The sequence below is a fragment of the Peromyscus eremicus genome, chromosome 4, assembly GCF_949786415.1.
Source record: "Peromyscus eremicus chromosome 4, PerEre_H2_v1, whole genome shotgun sequence".
NCBI lineage: Eukaryota > Metazoa > Chordata > Mammalia > Rodentia > Cricetidae > Peromyscus > Peromyscus eremicus.
In genome coordinates, this window is record NC_081419.1 from 105,417,332 (window position 1) to 105,437,470 (window position 20,139).

The 20,139-nt window shown below is 52.5% G+C and overlaps 1 protein-coding gene across 4 annotated transcripts in view; it reads left to right on the plus strand.

Moving 5' to 3' along the window:
• The first annotated feature begins 2,450 nt into the window (after positions 1-2,450).
• Positions 2,451-20,139, plus strand: part of Smox (spermine oxidase) — a 34,311-nt gene continuing 16,622 nt past the window's right edge. For 2 of the 4 annotated variants that reach the window (XM_059261466.1, XM_059261463.1), the window contains exon 1: positions 2,452-2,592. The gene's annotated coding sequence lies outside the window, so the exon portion shown is untranslated. Of the gene's footprint in view, positions 2,593-20,139 lie in introns of all 4 variants that reach the window. The other 2 variants (XM_059261465.1, XM_059261464.1) reach the window with 2 other exon arrangements.

The following is a 20,139-nucleotide window of genomic DNA, read 5'->3' on the forward strand; positions in this document are numbered from 1 at the left end:
AACTTATCACTAATAGTGATTTTGTTTTTCAAGACAGAGTTCTCTGTGTAGCCCTAGTTGTCTTGGAACTTGCTCTGTAGACCAGGCAGGCCTTGAACTCAGCTATCTGCTTGCCTCTGCCTCCTGAGTGCTGGGATTAAAGGCATGTGCCACCATACCCAGCTAGTAATAGCAATTTAAAAACAGAATTTTAACAATGCTTAATACCTGCCCAGGAACAGGTGGATTTTTCTTATCTGTCTCATTTGGAACATGTATCTTTAATGACTTTTGGAGGGGAACTTGCCGCGTGCTTGGCATACACAGCTCTGGGCCTGTTCACCTTCTGCTAGTAAACAGGGCCCTACAATTCTTCTTCTTCACTCTATCCATATGGCTTAGAGTAGATGGATTGACTCCAGGCATCACCTCAGTGACTGCCTTGGGATGACATGGGAACCAACTGTTTTACTGAAAGAAAAGAGGGTGTGGCCTGTGAGGAAGGAGCCTAGAGCTGCTGACAACAGGTTCTCACTGTAAGGAGCAGGTAGGGAGAGGAAGACCAAGTCTGGGTCTTTATTTATTTATTTGGGTCTTTGCATACTGCTGGGCTTTTCCGTTACACAAGTAAATAAATCCCCCCTTTATTTGCTCAAAAGCCATTTGAGTAGTTTCCTACCCGATGAGACCAGATTCATATTTTTATTTACCCCCACTCTTTGGAGCAGGTACTATGTGTTAAGCCCATTTGACAGCTGAGGGAACTGAAACAAGATAACTTGCCCAAGACCAAGTAACTACCCAGAGGCAGAATTCACTCAAGGGCTTGAGTCCTTAAAGCCACCCATAACCATTCTGCTCTTTGGTGGAGGGTGAAGGGGTCACGGAGGAGAGGATGATGTCTACCTGAGTTTAACCCCAGGAGGAGCTGGCGTTTAGGAGAGTGGGAAGAGGGACTTTGAGCTTGGTCAATGACAAGACCTTTCTGAGTGAGAAGAAACTCCATGTGAAATGGACTTGCCCCCATTGAAGTTAGGTCCTAAGTGGTCCCCTCTGTCAGGGAACGTAAGAGCTCATTCCTGCAGGACCATTCCTGCAGGGCCACATCTGCTCTCTGGGCCTCTTTTAGAGATTGGACCCAGAGCCTTGGATACGTTGAACAGTGTTCTGCTGAGCTACACCCCTACTTCTTGTTCCTTTGAGGCAGGCTTGTGTAGCTCCGCCTGGCCTTGAAGTTGGTGTGTAGCCAAGGCTAGCCTTGAACTTTGTAACCCTCCTGACTTGGCCTCCTGAGGCTGGGGTCACACATATTTGTCACCACATCCTGTTTCTCTCCTGGCTGAACCTATAGTGATCTGTGCTCAGCCTTGGCCTGTTCCAGGTTGAAATCAGGGGAGGGTGTCCTCCTGGGACACAGCCCAAAGTAGGGGCTTTGCTGCCATCAGGGGCTTGTATTCCCTTGGATCCAGTGCTGACCTGGTGTATTACCAAAAAAACATGAAAAACTGAATTGGAGTGCAGAGATGGACACACGATTTTCTTTCTCTTTTTTGGGGGGGGTTGTTCAAGACAGGGTTTCTCTGTGTAGCCCTGGCTGTCCTGGAACTTACTCTGTAGTCTAAGCTGGCCTTGAATTTAGAGATTCGCCTGCTTCTACTTCCCGGGTACAGGGATTAAGCAGTGTTCTCAACCTGTGGGTTGTGACCCCTTTGGGGTCGCATATCAGATACTGCATATCAAATATTTACATCATGATTCATAACAGTAGCAAAATTACAGTTATGAAGTAACAACGAAATAATTTTATGGTTGGGGTCAACACAACGTTAGGAACTGTATTAAAGGGTTGCAGCATTAGGAAGGTTGAGAACAACTGGATTAAAGGCATATGCTACCACTGCCCCGCTAACAAATAATTTCTAAGCAATTACAATTTTTTTTAAAAGAAAAAAGTGCCACTTAATATTGACTTTAGCTTTTATTAAAAGTTTGGGTTTTTTTTTTTTTTTTTTTTTTTTTTTTACAGGGAAATACACTTTCTAAAAGGGCCACTTCAGACCATGGCCCTGGCAGTGAGGGACTGGTTGGGATGTGAGTGTTCTTTCCCTTTCTCCTTAGGTTCCGGGTTGACGTGGACACCCAACCGAGACCTGAGTGACTGGAGGCAGCGCAGGAGGAGAGGGGCTCTCTTCCCTTTCGAAAGGGCGGCTCCTGGGTGTGGGTAAACTGAGGCGGGCGCGCTCTTACAGTGCCGGAAGACCTCGTCGGCTTCGCAGGGCGGGGCAGCGCAGGGCTGGCTCTGTTCCTAGGCAGATGGGTGGGTGACGCGTCCCATTTGCGAGATAGGGGAGCGCGCAGGTGGCTGTGTCGCCGGCGGCTCCAGGCCGGGTGGCCTCGGGCTCCCCGCCCCCGGTGGGCGGGTCCGGGGCGGAGCGCACAGGCGGGGTGGGCCGGGGACGCGAGGCGGAGCGGGGCCCCCGCACAGGCCGCGGCGGCTGGCTCGGCCCTACGGTCCCGGCGGCGGCTGCAGGAGGAAGCCCGGCGGCTGCGGAGGAGGGGAGGCGGAGAGGCCGAGGCCGCTCGCGAAGACGCTCCCCGGCTCCGCAGGGAAAGGTACGGCGCGGCCTCCCCGGCTCGGGCGCGGGCAGCCACGGTGCCGCGCAGGCGAGGGGCTCCCGACGGAGGCCGGCGGCGGGCGGTGGGCAGAGGCAGCTGCCCCGGACGGCTGCGACCCCGGGGTCTGGGCCGCATCCCCCGGGCGCCCCGCACGGCGGCGCAGACAAAGCCGGCTAGACACTCGGGCGGCCCGGAGGGTGCGCGCTGGGGAGCCGAGGGAGCGCAGCTTGCCGCGGCGGCGGCGGCGGCGGCGGCGGGGGCCCGGAGTCCGCCGGTCTCTTTGGGACAGCGAGAGGAATGGGGAGCAGCTCTTCCCGAGGGCCGTCCTGGGGCTCGCAGTCTGCCCCAGGCTTGGCGGGAGCCAGGCTCACGAAGGGTAGGGCGAGTTGGAGCTGTCGCTTCGCCGGGAAGGGGTGCGGAGGCCGGCTGTCGGCCTGGGGGTGGCGCGCCTGTGGAGCAGGTGAGCAGCGGTCGCGCGGACCTCTCGGATCTTGCACCAGGAGCAGGCACGTGCCCACAGGTTGTTCGAGGAACCGACTGGTAGTGGCACAGCATGGCCCCGCCTGGGGTCCGCTTGGCCGAGCTTGGGGGGGAAACAGCAGGTGCTGAGTGGAGGTCAGCGGGGCTGGGGGTAAATGGAGGGTCAAGAAGGTGTGTAAATGACCCTCTTATTTGCGTTCTGCGACCTCTTACAGAGGAAGGGATATTACAGTGCCTGAAGGGCCATGCTTCCTCATAGGCTCCTGGGCCCTGTGACCATTCCCATATGCGTCCCCGGGGTTTCTTACCCACAGGTTATGAGAACAGGCTTACGTCCTCCCTCTCCTTCCACAGTCTCCCTTATTAACCTTGAATCTCACCCCCTTGAAGGCAGAGACCCAATTCCCATTACAGTGTATCTTCCTCGGAAGTTCTGTCCTTAGCAGCGTCCGTAAGAGGCACCCAGGGTCTCTAGTGACTGGCCACTCTAGCAGGCTTTGCCCACCTTGCAGATCTCCTAAAAGCTCTGTCCCAGAGTGGTATCCTTCTCCGGGCCCTCCAGTTCCTCCCTCTTGCCTGTCTGCCTTAGCCCTGCTTTCTTGGAACCACTTCACTTCGCTCTTAAATGTTGGAGGGCTCCAGGGCTCTGTTCTCAGCACCTCCTTTCCTGACTCCCTTCTAATGAGACATCATCCCCTGTTCACTTTCTACCCCAGTTTTCATCCCTTTTTTTTCTTTTTCTTTTTGGTTTTTCGAGACAGGGTTTCTCTGTGTAGCTTTGGAGCCTATCCTGGAACTTGCTCTGTAGACCAGGCTGGCCTTGAACTCACAGAGATCCACCTGCCTCTGCCTCCCAAGTGCTGGGATTAAATGCATGTGCCACCACCGCCCAGCTTCATTCCTTCTTATGATTAACAACAACAAAAACAATTTATGAACACAAAGATCTCTTTCTTGATTTATTTTATGTGCATTGGTATTTTGCTTGCATGTGAGGGTGTCTGATCCCATGGAACTGGAGTTCAGACAGTTTAAAGCTGCCATGTGGGTGCTGGGAACTGAACCCGGGTCCTCTGGAAGATCAGCCAGTGCTCTTAACCACTGAGCTGCCTCTCCAGCCCTGAACACAAAGACCTTGAGTGTTTCATGCTCATCATTTTGAATGGCAGATTTTGTCTCTGGCCCCAGCTGGGTCTCATCACCCTCCTGATTGCTTGTCCTGTCCTGCTTGACAGAAGACTAATGTGGATGAAGCAGGATCCTGAGCACTGGGGACAGGAGCCTCTCAGGTCCTGCCTTCTGAAAATGGTTGGTAATCTACCCATCTTTTAGGATAGGCAGCATGGACTCCTTTCTACCCACCCCTCACAGCCAGTCCCAGAACACTTGGCTCTTTTTCCACAGAGCCCATCTAGGGTCTGTTCTCCATGCTCTGAATCTGTTGCTCTCACCTCAGGCTCCTGCCCCATGCCAAGCCGCCCTTCGAGTCTTCCCAGATACTACAGCAGCCTCTCCCGGTGCCTCCACTTATCTTCTTTGCATCTTTTTATTAAACAGAGCGGCAAGAATAACATAGAACATTCTGATCAGATCATTTTGTTCCTTGATGGCTTATTACACTTGAATGAAATCTCAAAACCTTCCCATGGCCCAGCTGGCCCTCTGTCACGTGGCCACCGATGACCTCCCAGCCTTATTTGACTCTTGTCACCGTTCTAGTCTCCCTGGCAGACACATTGAGTCACCTCTGTCCTTTCAACACCCCCAGCCTTTCCCTGGCCCAGAGACTTTGCTTGTGATGCCTTCCTTGACTTGAAGATGACTTTCCAGTGCTTTTTACTGGACATGCTTTGCTTACATTTTTTTTTTTTAGTTCTAAATTTAAGTATTCCTTCCCCAGATACCATCCTAGCCTGTGTTGAGGGCCCCTCCTCTACGTGTGATTCACCATAGAACTTGCTTTACTTTCTTCATTTTATGTTTAAGAGTTCATAACCCCTTGTTACCGTTGTCTAGACATCGTTCGCCTTCTTAAGGGCTACAACCTTGACTGGTGGGCCCGTTGCAGGTCTCCTAAAAGCTCTGCCCCTTGACAAGTTGACCCATTGCTGTATCTGAAGCATCTTGCTTGGTGCCCTCTAGGTAACACTCGGGAAATCTCGAGCCGTAAAGGTGAGGTTCGGCTAGGCAGAAAGACTTGGGTATTACAGTCAGCACGGGAGACTCCTGTAGCCTTAAGTGATCCTGAAGAGTTTTGTTTCCACAAAAGCAGTTGTGCAAATTGCTGCAAGAATGTGAGCCAGCAAGTAGGATGTGAAAAGGGGAAGCTGAGAAGACAGGGGTACCTTGAGGTCAGTCCTGTCTAACAAGGGGAGACCAGGCATGTGGGGATCACTGTCGGTCGGTTGCAGCTAAATGATTTCCTTTGCTTTCTTGGCTAGAAATCAAGGTGTACGTGTGTTTAGACTGTGGCTGTGCAGAATGTAGGAAGCAGGGTCTCTAATTCAGGACATGGAGACAGCCTGGGATTTAGTTCAGCCTACTCCCTTGGGTGGCTTTTGCATGTCCCAACCCAGGGGGCCAGGCAGTTGAGAGAAAGAATAAGCTGGAGTTGGGGGTGTGTCTTTTTATGAAGCCTCATCTTGCTATCCACAGCTTTCCGGTTTGTACAGAACAGTCAGTGGAGTGTTGAATCATGGGGCTAGTATTTCAGAGTAGAGGGGGAGAGCCAGGGACCTCTGATATGGAAGGGCGGAGAGCTGGGATCTTGACAGGGGAATCTAGGATAGACCCAAATGTCATACTGTGAGTCAAGTGCTGGAGTTAGGAACTACCAGTTCGTATCTGGGGTGAGGCTGGCATGGCTAGGAAATGCCATGGACTGGCATAGGTGGGAGCAAAGAGAACATCCTGAGTAGAGGAAATCTGGCCAAGGGCAAGTGGTAAGAATAGGTCCTAGTGTGCTCAGTGGGCACTAGGTGTTGTTTTAAGGACTCAGCCGATGGATTCCTTTACTGCTCTCAGCACCTTACATGGTTGCCATTTCTTCCATTTTTATCGAGGGCAGGCTGGAGGTCCAGTACACAACCAATAGTGGCAGCGTGAGGCCTGAACCCAAACCATCTGACTCTGGAAGCCAGGCCACTTCCCCCTTGCCTCTTAGATTTGGGCCAGTGGAGGGCTTCTTAACACACAAGGGCCTTTCCTGCCTTGCACGGGTGCCCAATTCCCTTTAATGCTGGGGCCCTTGCCAAGGTGGGCTGCCAAGATTCTCCGCTTCTGGCCTCACTGTCTCTTCTGGGATGAATTGGGGTTCATGCACACTGATATCAGGGTTCTGCTGGGGGCGGGGTTGTGCTTCGAGTCTAAGCACTAATTGGAATGTCACCTCGTGGTTTATGTCCCTGTCACTGCTTCTGTGAATTTCCCCTCCCTGGAGAGGACAAAGCTCAATGGGGGTCCACAGACAAGCTAGCCTCTTCGTGATCTTGCCTAGAACAGTGAGGCGGTGCTTCAAGCTTGACTCTTGGGGGCCCAGCTGGGCTCTGAGGTAGGCTGGATAGGATGTGAGTACAGAGCCCAGGGATAGAGAAGAGGGACTGGAGGTGCATTGGCCTCTCTCTGCCTTTCTGTAAAATGGGATGAGAGAGACTTTTTCTTTGCCCCCCGGAGGTGGTAGAGGTTGGCAGTTCTGTGGGGGCTACATTCTTATGAGGGTCTTTCTAAGAGGTGCCTGAGACCCAGGCCAGGGCAGCTGTGCCTGTGAGCCTTTTCCAGGGACACCTCCAGACACGTGACCACCTCTAGGGCCCTGGCTGGCTGAGGAGGGGCTGCTGACCACACAGGGGTACTGTTTATTATAAATTCTGAGCCCCAGAGCTTAGGGGATCTGTTCTTCCACTTGGGCAGCTCCTCCATCTCCTCCCAAGAAGAGAAAGTAGGATCATTGGACATTCTCTTCTGCATTTGGGGAAACTGAGGCACACAGCAAGCACATTGCTGTAGTTGTCAGGAGGTTCATGGAGGAGGCCTGTCTATGCCTGCATCCTAGTTTGCTGAGTTGAGTTGGAGGCTAGTGCAGAGCCTGAGCTGGACCTTAGGTCTCCTTAGATGTCATTGGTACCTGGAATCTCCTGCACCCAGCCTGGTGTTCAGAGGCAGCTGGGACAAAGGGTGTGGTCCTCACTCTTCAGGAAATCAAAGAGAGCCAGCAATGCCAGGTGCACTTCAGAGAGGCTTCCCGGAGGCAGTTGTGCCGTTGAGAGTGTCCTGAAGCCCTCAGAGGACGGGTGGCATTCCCAGCGTGGAAAAGGAGGTCAAGCCTGGGGAAGTGGGGTGAAGCCAGGCTGGGAAAAAGCTTGATTGCCCAGCTGCAGAATCTGGACTTATACCAGGCCCCAGGGAACCACTGAAGGTTATAGGTCATGGCTGTCACAATATGATTAGAGCTGTGGTTTTAAAAATGCTTCTCAAACTTGAGCACAGACATCTCACCTGTTCGGCTAACTAAAATGCAGGTCTGTCTCGTCTGACTCAGTGGGTCCAGAGTGAGGCCTGGGAATCCGCATTTCCCCCCTTTCCTTTCCTTTTCTGTCTGGTTTTTCTTTTCTTTTCTTTTCTTTTCTTTTCTTTTTTCTTTCTTTCTTTTCTTTCTTTTTTTCTTTTTTTTTTTTCTGACAGTTTCTCACTATGTAGCTGTTCTGGAACTCCCTAGGTAGACCAGGCTGGCCTCCAACTCACAAAGACCCTCCTGCCTCTGCCTCCAGGGTGCTGGGATTAAAGGTATGCACCATGCCTGGTTGAGGCTGCATTTTTAAGAGCACAGGCCTTGCAGAATTGCTACTCCACTGGCCACTGTCTACGCAGTGAGTTTAGACCCGTGTTTTATGTGACAGGCTCAGTTTAGATGGGACCTATAACAGGTACTCTCAGTCCCTAGTGGGTTGTTTTGGCAGAGTTCAGGGAACAACCTCTGTGGGCAAAGGAGCCGGTGGGGTGGGGAGTGTAGAAAGGATTCAGTAAGATAGTAGGAGAGGATGCTTGTGGGTGGCCTGCTCGGAAGTGGGGCTAGATGAGGGACCGACCTATGGGTGCTTGAGTCTCAGATGCTGGCATCACAGGCCTGATTTCTTGGAGCTCCAAGACCACAACGGGGTGTCTGGGGTGACTGGGCCTTACGCAGGGTGACGTGTAGATGACAGGCAGGACACCTTATCTCTGCCTGCAGCCCAGTCTGGTGGGGGCGCCAATCTGGGGTGAGCACCCTTCCTCTAGCCAGGGCGGAGCGAGAGATTGGGGCTGCAGCTGGCTTCAGCTCCAGCACAGCGGTGACACTTCTGACAAGCCCTCTGTCTTCCTGGAGCGTGCCCTCTCCTTCCTTCTGGCCCTGGGGGAGTCCCTGCTGCTGCTGTTGATGGTCACATGAACGAGGCTGTGGCTGCCCTGGTCGCCTCCCCAGTGTATTTGGGAGTCAGGGCCTGGGCTGAACCACTACAGGCAAGTGTCCGCTCCCTTTTGCCACCTCAGTTTCCTTGTCTGTGAACAGAGAGGTTCTGTTCCCCTATGGAGTGATGTCACAGAGTTTGTTGGGTGGGGCTCTGTGTATTTCCAGAGTAGGAGCTTAATATACCTAACTTCTGGTTTACCATTAAAAGTTGTGTGCTCATGATGCAGTAGAGTGAGTAATTGGTGTGGAAACTGTCTGGCTTGTCTAGGACTCTCCCAAGGCTCCTTGCTCTCCTGGCTTAGCATAGCTTAGAGTCAGTTGAGGTCCCATTAGATGCTGGCACCAAGCATGCACTCACCACTCTCGGGCAGAAGGTGGGAAGACAGACAGTGAAGGTGGACGCCACCCTGTGCCAGAGGGGCTGGCAGGGCTGGGGTTGGTCTGCTTTTAGCTTGAGTTCTACCAACTCTTCAGAGGAGGGTGCAGGCAAGCCTGTCTCCCCATTTTGCCAAGTCGTCCTGAGGGGTGAGGGGGTACTATTCTCAAGGACTGCTGTAAGCCTCCCTAGAGACTAGGAAACAAATGAGAGAAGAAATTGGTAGGTCTGCTCTGCTGTCCTGTTGGGAGGGTCAAGCTGTGTTTATGAAAATTGGAGGTCCAGACAAGTTATATAGGAAAGAAAGACGATCTTATGTTTCTCAAGCTTATTTTGCTAAGGAAATAATGTGTTTTTAAAGATTTCCTACTATCTTTCTGAGCAGGAAAATAGCCCTTGGGAATGGCTGTTGTGGAAGAATGCTGTTCACTGGGAACCGCAAACATGGATGGTGGATGGGCTCAGAAGCACTCGGGAGGGATGGAAGGGTTGAGGGCTAGTTTCCTGAGAGAGGTAGGCTTGATGGGACAAGCACACTTAAGACAGTTGTGGACACAAAGGGCTTTGCAGAGGGAGGGATAGGCTAGATGGATCCCAAGCCCAGAGTTAGTCTTGGGCTCTGGTGATCTCTGCTCTCTTCATTGGGTGAGTGATTGACAGACCCAGAAGGTCTAATCTGATGCCCAGGACTTCACAGTCGCAGTCTCGGACCTTCTGATTCTGGGAGGGACTTCAGCCAGTGTCACACTGTCTTGCCACTTCCTTGATGTATGCTTCTCTTACCCTCTCATTCAGGAGTTACCTGAGAAGGATATGATCTCTGGGCAAGAAGCTGACCCTCCCTGTGACTCAGTTTCTTATTTATGCCATGGGGATAATATATACAGCCACAGGGGCTGTATGACGTGGAGCACCAGTTTGAAGTTTTCACTCGTGTGATTAACAAATGGATGGAAGCAATGTCTCCAGGAAGGAGCCAGGGAAGGGCCTACCCTGGATAAGAGAGGCATAGAGGCCAGCAGAGACACCCCCAGGGCTGGGGTGGAGTCCTGCTGGACTAGTGCCGTGCTTAGGAAAAGGAAGAGTGGGGGGTTAGGGCAGCGGGAACTGGCTTCAGGAGTAGCGCCCGGTGGGGTGAGGAAGTAGGGGAGGGGTAAGACATCACAGGCTTGGTCCTGGGGGTCAGAGGAGCCCTGTGAGAGAACAGTGGCCACGCAGGACATGGTGTTAACTGCATGTAATCCCAGTAGTAGGAAGCACCCAAGAGTTTCAGGATGGGTTATATAGTGAGACCCTATCTCAAAACTTAAACCAAAGCAAACAAAAAATAGCAACAAAAATAAACAAGAAAAAGTAAGAGACGAGTAGGAACCTGTCTTAATTACTTAGGCCCCGAGGAGCCAAGTGATCAGGACAGTGATTAGCGAGAAACATGGCGGTGTACACAGTGAAGAGGTGGGGTACAGGACCCCAGTATCTGTGCCCCTTCATGGCTCAAAGCGTGGGGAGTGGTTAGGTTGCTTATTTGACTCTTAGCCTCAGAGTCTATCATTCTGCAAAATATTAGGACCTTCTCAGAGTGGGTGTGGTCAGCACAGGACGGGGAGGAGGTGGTGTTCTGGGGTGCCTGCCCCCCACCTTCCTGTGACTGGTGGGGACAGTCTGAGCTCCCCACCCTTCCCCTGTACATCTGCAGTGTGAAGACTCTTTGTTCAGCAGCTCAGGTGGGGAGACAGGGTGTGGCCTCCCAGCAGTCCTAGAGGAGGGGCCAGACCTAGAGGTGCTGACAAGCTGGTGCCTCTGCCGTGGGCCCACTGGGGAATCTGGGAAGAGGATGATCCGTGGGGCCTCTCACCAGCCTCAGCCCAGTCCTGTGGCATATTGTGTCCTTTGCCCTTGCTCTTGAACAGGCTGGAGCCCTGGGTTCTCTGTAAGTCTTGGGTTAGAGGACCAAGGTTGGAGGTTGAAGAAAAGCCTCTCATGTAGGTATAGCTGGGTGGCCTGGTGTGGGGTCTAACACCCCAGCCGTTCAGTCCTCTGCCTTCGTAGGGAAGGGTGTTAAGGCCAGTATGGTTAAGAACAGGAGAAGCCTCACTTGGAAGTGAGTTGGGATTTATTAGAAAACAAAGCAAAGAGCCTAGTCACCCCTGCCAGCTATGAGCAAGTTCCTGCCCCCGCCCCCATGCTGAGACCCCGGCTACTGTCACGTTTCACAGAAAGGGGACACTGGTCAAACCCAGGTTCTGCACCATCTGCCTTGATACTCTCTCCTCATCCGGTAGCCCCTTCAGAACTTGTACCCAAACCTTCAACTGTGCCCACCCCCACTCGGCCTGTCTGCTTGCTGTCTTGATGCGGGGGCTGAGGGTGCTGTCCCTGGAAGGCTAGTGAAATCCTAGACTCCAAGTCAAATAGAGTTTAGGATAATGCTGTCAGGAGACACCGAGGATGGCCTGCAGGCAAGCACTCTGAAGAATGTGTAAAAAGAGTTTTCATTATTCAGTACTCAGGACTCTCCTTAACTTTGGTAAATTAACATAAAACCATACATAATGCAGAACTTTGTGAGTTAGACTGGAAAGCGTTTGGCGTTCAGAGAGTCACTTTGGGATGGACATCGAATGTGACCCTGATCGAAATTAAAGAGTGCGCTCACAGAATGGCTTAGTGTCTCACAGAATGGCTTTCATGACCTTTGAGCCTCGGTGCTCACTTCTGTAATATGGAAGCATGGCTGTGAGGACTAGGCCTTCCTCAGGAAGGTGTTTAGCGCTGCACTCTGTGCCTTCAAACTTGCTCCATAAAAAATAGTGACAATGGCAGAATGCTTTGAGAGACCTTTGACTTCAAAAGCAGGGAGTTACCGAGTCTCTTTGAACTTCACAAGAAGCCTCTGAGGTATGTCTGGTGTATAAACTCAGTGTCTTAGCTCCCCAGGTGTTTTATGGGCTACGTCACAGGCCCTAGACCCAGCTATGGCCTATGCTGGGAACACCATTGGCTTTGTAGACTGCTCGCTTGGGTATGGGTTGTGCTTCCTGCGTGGATAGTGTGAAGAGCCCTTCAGTGGCTGGCCTCCTGCACTTGTTAGCACCCTAAAGTCACCAGGAGGGGGAAGTCTTGGGCTAGCCAGAGGAGTGACTGACCGTCTAGTGGGGCTCATGGATTGTCCCTCTTGGCGGTTCCATTTGGCCTGGCAAAGCAACATTGTCGTATCCTGTACCCCGTTAGGGCAGGAGGAGCCAGTGTGAAGGGTTGAGTCTGACAGTGTTTGCTTGGCAAGCCTAAGCTAGCACCTGGGGCGGGGAGACTAGAGGGGTCTGTAGCCTCCCCCGCCAAGCACCCAGGCCAAGAGGCAGGTGGCCTCCCAGTGCCAGCCCCAGGTTTTGGCTGTGCAACTGGGGTGAGCTGCCAGGCTTTGATGAGGTGACTCTTCCCAGCCCCAGGTGTCTGGCATAATGTGTACAGTGTCAGTCTACTGTGGAGCAGGGTAGGACAAGAGAAGTGCCCCCAAGCCCGGGGCAACCCTTGGGACTGCTGCCCTAGTGGGGGTGCCGAGTAAAGACTGAGCGGAGGCTGACCCTGCTGCGACCTCCATCTGCTCTCTTCAGCCCTCTTTGCCTGTTCCCTCATCTGTACAGCGGGTGGGCAGGATGCTTGGGAGCATGAAGGATGTAGTGAATGGAAAGCCCAGCCCAGAGCTTGGGACAGAATAGGAAAATCAAACAGCAGTCTGTCTGTCTGCTCTGGTGTTCTTCTGTTGTTGGACTGGGGGGTTCTTTTGTTAATGCAAATGCTTTTTGAGATCGTGTACCTCGGCTTTGTTATTTGTGCTGTAATGGGGGGACCTTTGAGTGGTAGTTTTGCTAGAAAGGAGTTTATTGAAGACAAGGACTCCCTCCTTGCAAAAGCTCCCCAGATCCAGCAGACCTTAGACATCTCTGCCCTTGTGGGGCTGAAGGGTTCCTTTGCATGCAAGGAGCACAAGTCTCCTGCTGGGTGAAGTGGAGGCTCTGTGACCCAGGAGAGAGGACAGGCTTGCTGGAGGACCCCCACCCCCCACCGGGTCTACTGTCAGGCACAGTTGGGCTTTGTGCAGAGTCACGAGGGCCACTGAGGGATGGTGGGGGTGGGGCGTGGGGGGGGGAGCGGAGCTGAGTGGCTGGGCTGTGTTCACAGCCTCAGCTCTTGCAAGTGGTTTTGAAAGAGTCGGCCAAAAGTGCTGACTGTGCTGCTCTGCTTTGCCTAGAGCTGTGGCCAGTGTGTGGGAAGGGAGAGGAAAGAAGCCCATGGGGAAGCCACTCCTTCGTCTGCCAGCTGACACCTCCTAGGTGCCCATCTTTCAGTATTCACCGAGGGTAGATCTCTGTTGCATCTGGCCCCGGGCATGATGACTCACATCCGGGGTGGATTGGCCTGTGTCTGCAGGTGATGCTGGGGGCATTTGCCTCTTGATGTAGGTGGTGCCTCGTCAGTGCAGGTGATGCCCAGTGCGGTTTTACTGTGTCTGGGGGGTGTGCTAGGGGCTGTGACCTGCAGAAGCCTGTTCACCTCTGGTGATGACCCTGGCAGGAGAACAGAGCCCAGGCTTCACCCCTCAACCCCTGGGGCCTGCATCATGGTATTTGGTCTTGGGTAGGTTTTGATCTTTCCCACACCCTAGACTTACCATGAGGGGTAAAAGGGTCAGCTAGATGACAAAGAACTAGTCTGGGTTTCTCCCAGCTGTGTCATGACTGGCCACTGAAGTCACGCTTGTGACTTGAGCCTTGCCTTGGCTCCACATCCTGCCTCTTTGTAAGTTCCGGGAGGTCCACACAGCATTCTCACTTCCTCTGAGCCAGTGCCTTCCCTGTCCCCGACCCCAACTTCTTTCTTTGTGGCTCTTGTGAGCTCTGACCTATCAGGTTCTTAAGGGGGCAGCTCTGGCTTTTCTGTATTCCTGGTGCCCAGGGCTGCCACAGAGTAGCACTCATTAAAACCTGCTCAATGAATAAAAGGTTTGTCCCTACCACCTGGCTCTGGATTTCTCTCATGATTTGTGTATGCTGTCTGGTCTCTTCAGATCTGCCCAGCCCAGGCCTAGAATGCCTCTGTGATTTAGTAAGAAACTCACATCCTACCCACATGCCCTGTGCTCACCCAGACTCCACAGCCACTGGGACATGCATGGCCTGTGGAGACTGGGATGCCTGTATGCTGTTGGTTGTGTGACTCCTTCCCTTTGGAGGAGAAGATGGGATGCATCCTCCCTGCTCCTGCTGAGATGTCTATTCCCAACTCATTGGGCATGGCAGGAAGGTGAGGTGAATGCCTCTGGGACTTGGGACTTCAGGGCTCAGCAGGAGACCTTTGGTAGGGAGGACAGAGCATAGGTGGGGTGGGGTGGGAGCACCTTGATCTCATGTGGCATGTTATTCTCATCAGCTGTGCCTCTAAGCACTACTGTCTGGGACCGGAACTGACTCCTTCCCAGACTGTATTAGGTTTCACAATCGGGATCTTAGCTCCCTGTTGTACCTTTGAGTTACCCAGCTGTGAGCCTCAGGGCTGTCCTGTCTCTATAATTTGATGCTCTGTCCTCAACAGGGTCAAATGCAGTACCAGGCAAGGCTGCATCTTGTAGGAGACAAAACATGCAAACATAGATCTCACTGAGTATTTCTGACGGGGAGCATAGGACCCAGACCAGGGCACATGTGATGGCTGTTCCCACTTCAGGGTCGAGAAAAGTCTTTTCAAGCTTGTTCAGTTAGACCCCAGCCCTGTGTCCTGGGGTCTCTCCTGCAAGGGGAAGAGTTTCTGCAGAGGCTGCAGAGGAAGGGGAAGAAGATGTGGGTGAGTATGATGGTAAGGACACGCACGGCTTGAGGTGTATTCAGACCTGGACTGCAGAGGACTTTGGAAGCCAGTGACAACATAAAGGGGGACTTTGGCCACGATCTGGCCTCAGCTTCGTCAGCCTCCTCCTCCGATACAGCATCAGTTCCCTGCAGTCTCTGCAGCTGGAGCCTGCACCTGAAATAGCTTCACAGAGGAGTCTAATGCTTGGGCTCCATTCCATAGAGTCTGACTTAAATGAGGTGGTGTGAGTGTGGGTGTTTGTAGACGTCTCCTGGGAAATGTGATGTACCTGTCAGTGGGCCTGGTTTCTAGTTCTGCTTTTCAGAAAGGAGGGGATGGAGCTCCTGAGTGACGGAAGTGTTACCCGGGGATCTCCCTCCCCGTCAAGGCTTCCTGGATAGGAAACTGAAGATTATTCATTATCTATTTCTGGGCAATAAATTACTTCAACGCTAGTAGTTTTACAATAGTGAAATCATCACTTGTAGCTCATCTGTGAGTCAGGAATGGGGATGCAGTTGAGCTGTTCTGCAATATCCTCTTAGCTGCAAAGGTCAGGTGAAGCGGAGAGGGCTATGCTAGGGTGTGGGTACCGGAAGGGGCTCTTGGGAGGCAGCGCTCATGCATTCTGGCCTGGTAGGTCCAAGCACCAGCAACAGGTGGGATACGGGCTGACCTTTCTCTGCTAACATGTTCTCTGTCTTACCACAAGACAATGGGAATGTCTCCATGGGGTGGGTAGCTCTGCCAGGCTTTACATTCCTGCTTTGAAATTACTTAATGTGAGATTACTTAAAAGGCCGGTGACCCTTCCTGGGTGGACTTCTTCCTCCAAGCTCCACCTATATCTTTTCACCTGGTTCAGTCTTCTCTTTGGTGACTCCCACTATGTACAGGTGGGGGCCTGTGGGAGAATAAAGAAATATTGCTGCTGTGTGTGCTCGGCTCTAGGCCTCTGTGTGCATTGTCACACAACCCATTTTACTGATGAGGTCCCCTGTCTTAGGCTTCTGTTGGTGTGATAAAACACTGACCAAAAATTAACCTGAGGAAGAAAGGATTTATTTGGCTTACATGTTCTGAGTTACAGTCCATGGAAGAAAGCCAAGGCAGGAACTGTAGGCAGGAGCTGATGCAGAGGCCATGGAGGGATGCCGCTTACTGGCTTGCTTCTCATGCTTGCTCAGCCTGCTTTCTTATCGAACCAGGTCCACTTGTCTAGGGATAGGACCACAATGGGCTGGGCCCTCCCCTCCCACATCCTTAATCAAGAAAATGCCTTACAGACTTGCCTATAGGCAAGGTTCCTCTTCACAGATAACTCTAGCTTGTGTCAAGTTAACAAAAATCCAAAAGCCAACTAACCTGTCACCCACCCAGTAAGTGGTGGAAATTCAAATTACTGACGTTGAGAAGTTGGTGATCACATCTCAGGACATCCGTGAAGACTGTGGTGCTAAAGTTGTCCTGTAGGAGGGGACTATTTGTGCTTGTAAGTGAGAGAGAGAGCTCTTTGCTTGGCGATCCCCCAACTAGGCTTCTTATTGGGTCTGCCCGTTCAGGGCGCTATAAAGTACCTTATGTCTGTTCTGCTTTGCAGTGTAGCAGGAAATTGAGTCTAGCCCAGGGTGCTCACCCCTCCCAGTGTACCGCCCACTCCTACCCACTCCTTCCATGAGAGAGGTGTGTCAGTGTGTGTGTGTGTGTGTGTGTGTGTGTGTGTGTGTGTGTGTGTCGCCAGTCAGGGGCTGCCAAGAGTGCTGACTCCCCTCTATTCTGAAACAGGGTCACAAGAAGCTTTTTGAAGTTGTCCTTTTCAGAACTACATTTTGAGGGAAGAGAGGTACACAACAAAGGCACAGTGCTTGGAGAGAAGCCGGGCACCAGGAGGAAGCTAGGGCCGTGGTGGTTGTCATCAGGGCTGCTGCTGGTCTGGGAAGTGAGGTACCTCTACAGTTTCCCTGTTGTGGACTTGGAGTTGCCTAATGACCATGGAATCGGGGAAGGGTGGTCAGGCAGAGTCAGAGTTGAGGGGCTCAGACCCAGTTGAGATTGGGCTGGGAGTCAAGTTGTAGGCATTTGATTGACACCAGGGTCAGGGTTCTGTTGGGTTGGGGTCACGGCTGATGCTGGGCTCTGAGCTAAGACAAAGCTTTGGGTTCCTTTACATGCAATGGAGCTTTGGGATCTTGGAGGGTGACTCCACCCTCTCTAACAGTCCTTTGGGGACCTTCCTCCCTTGACCTTTCTTGTGAGGTAGCACTTACAGGTGGCCACACGTCTCTCCTGTGCTTGTGCCCTTCTCCCAGCAGTCCACAGGCAGGTAGACCCCCACCCCCCCAATTCCCAACAGAGAAGCTTGAAGACGGGCAGGTGTCCCATAGGGCTGAGCCACGCACGTGACCCCAGGAGGTGGGAGCGTATGTGATGCTCTTGGGGTGAGTTCAGAAGTGTTGGCCAAGTGGGGCCTAGAGAAAGGCAGGGCCCCTAGCCTAGCGATTACTTAGCAAGCAAGCAGGCTGCAGAGTTGGACTGCCCTGTTCTGCCCATGTTCACACCTCTGTTCCTGCTATTTCTGTCCATTGGCCTGGCCCTTCTGGTTTGGTGGTGCTGTGCAGTGTACTCATTGTGGCCTGGGCAAGAAGGCTGGGAAGGGTCTGGCTGGGAGGCTGGGGCAGCCTGCCCCCGACTGGAGGGTGGGAGGAGGCTCGCACAGACACAGAGCCCTTTGTTTGCCTGCACAGCAAGGCAGCTGGTGTGGGATTTCTGGGAGGTTTTTTTTTTTCCCCCTTTCTTTCTTTTTTTACCTTAGAAGAATAATTGCATTGTCTAGGGGGTCTCAAGACTCCAAATCCCTCTGCAGACCTGCGGGACAGCCTAAAGATGTTCTCCTGGACCAGTCTGTCTCCCCCCGCCCCCCCCTTCCTTCCTTCTCCCTTTTTTCCTGCTAGAGAAGCTTGGAAAGAGTATCCCTATAGGGAAGATGAAGCTGTTACTGCCCCAGGCCACTAGTCCTACCTGTTGGGAGAGAGTCATGAGGTCCCCAGGGCTGGTTGAGGAGGGGCCGGGTACTCTGTCTCCTGCAGTTGAGGGAAGGTAGCCTGAGTCCTGGGTAGGAGGAATGCTGGTTAGAAGCAATGACCTAGTTTGGAGGGCTTCAGCTGGTGTGGTCCTAGACTCTAAAGGAGATGAAGTGAGGAGGAGACTGGTGACCTTGGAGTCTTACTCTTCTGCAGGCAGCAGATGAAGAAATCCAGACTGAGGTGACCTGAGGGAAGAACAGCATCCCAGGCACCCTAGGGAGTAACTTGTGTTCAGAGGGTTCAGGATGGGTAGAGTGTTTTTTTGTGTCTTTGAAAGGTTGGGAGGTGATCGCTGGTGGAATCGTATTTTCAGCAGTAACTACAGCTGGGGAGCAGTGGCCTGTGGATGAGTGTGAGAGGCAGAGTTGGCCCCGTGTTGAGGAGCAAGGGGTGTCTACACTGGCTGGGCTGCTGACCATGCTCACTTGGTGGAGAACTACCAGTCCAGCCTGGAATCTGGCCTTGCTCAGCCACAGGGAGGCTGCAGCCTCAGTCCTGAGATACCAGGCAGTAAGAGGTCCCTAGTGAGACACTTGTGCTCTGGGAGCCATTTGATGGCTGTTGTATTTAAGAGCCGGTATGTGGGGCCTGCAGTTCACAGTCGCTTTGAGAAATGATGGCACAGCTCCTAAGTCCCAATGAGGACTGTGCGGGTTAGAACCAGAGGCAGCTGTTCTGATGTTTGGCAAGGAAAAAGTTTCCCTTGGGCCATTAGGTGGGCTGGGGAAGCCCAAGGCTTTGTAGTTTGGGATTTATGTTGTGTGTGGAGGGGAGTATCTTGGAGAACTGAGGCCAGCAGGGCCGGATACAGGGCTTTCTGTGTTTGGTGTGGAGTAGACACTCAAAATGAGTTGCTTCATTGTATTCTCTAATCATATTACTGAGGTCTAGCCAGTTATCCTTTAAAGCAGTGGTTCTCAACCTGTGGGTTGTGACCCCAGGGTTGCCAAATGACTCTTTCACAGGGGTCACCTAAGACTGTCAGAAAATACAGATATTTACATTACAATTCATAACAGTAGTAAAATTACAGTTATGAATTAGCAACGAAAATAATTTTATGATTGGGGGTCACTACAACGTGAGGAACTGTATTAAAGGGTCACAGCATTAGGGAGGTCGAGAACCGCTGATTTAGAGGGTGATTTAGAGATTGAGACTGGGTACAGGTGAGACTCAAGAGGGAGGAAGCCGGAGGGTCCCTGAGAACGTTGCGGGTAGAGGCCATAGTGTTTGGGTTGTAGGAGTGATCATGGCTTGACACAATGGATAAAGGGGGTCTTCTTCCAAGGACACCTACAGCTCTGACCCTGGGCTGTTGAGGGATGAGTCCAGGAAGATGTGTGCTGCTTTCGTTGAGTTCTGGGCATTTCTGGGAGGGCTCAGCAGGATGGTGTGGAGGTGGTGCTGGCACTGGGCAGCAGTGGGAAGCTGTGGCCTGTGGCCAGGGAAGTGGTGTCAGGAGGCCATGGGGTGTTTTGAAGGGGGGCACTTATGCTCTGGCTGACTTGATTTCTTGAAGCTTTGGGGCTTGGCCTGCTTGGGGACATGGATGCTGGGCAGGAAGCCCTAGACCCCCACCCCACTTGGAGGCCAGAGCAAGAAGGCAAGTGTCTATTGTTCTGTGTCTCCCTCAGCTCCCTCCTCCTCCTTCACCGCCTGGCTGAGCTAGCACTTTTTCTTCATTCCTTTATCTGTGGGCAAGTACAGGGCGTTCTGTTCTCCTGTGCATACAGAGCAAGGCGAGAGAGGTCAGCAGGCACGCACCAAGGGCCATTTCAATGATTCTTCCCCAATAAGATGGTGTCTGTCTCTGTCTCTCTGTCTGTCTCTCTCTTTCTCAAAACTACAAAACCCCCCAAAATCCCAGAGGGAAAAATGATAGGAACTAACAGGAAACAAGTCAACAGCCGCAGCCTGTTCCGTTGGGCCGCCACAGCAGGCTGTCTGGACATGCCGTCCCGTCTCGTAGCTTTTAGCCAGACCTTGGGGGATGGACACAGGGTGTCAAGGGGGCCGTGGTAGACGACGTTACTCTGCTTTCTGTGGCTATGTGTGTGGTGCCTCTGGCTCCTTGTGGGTGACAAGGGTGGATGAACTGACCTGGGACAAGACTTCTGGAAAACCACGACTGTGGGGTTAGCTGTGAAGGTCAGTTAGTGGTGCTCGGGACCCACAGGGGCTTGGCTTTCCTGCGCCATTTCCACCTGATGATGCCCATGCTCAAGGTCTCTGAGATTTGGTGTTGGGGGCTGAGGACTATTTCTGTAGTCATCTTTAAGACGGCCTGTGGTCCATTCCAGAATCCTTTCATA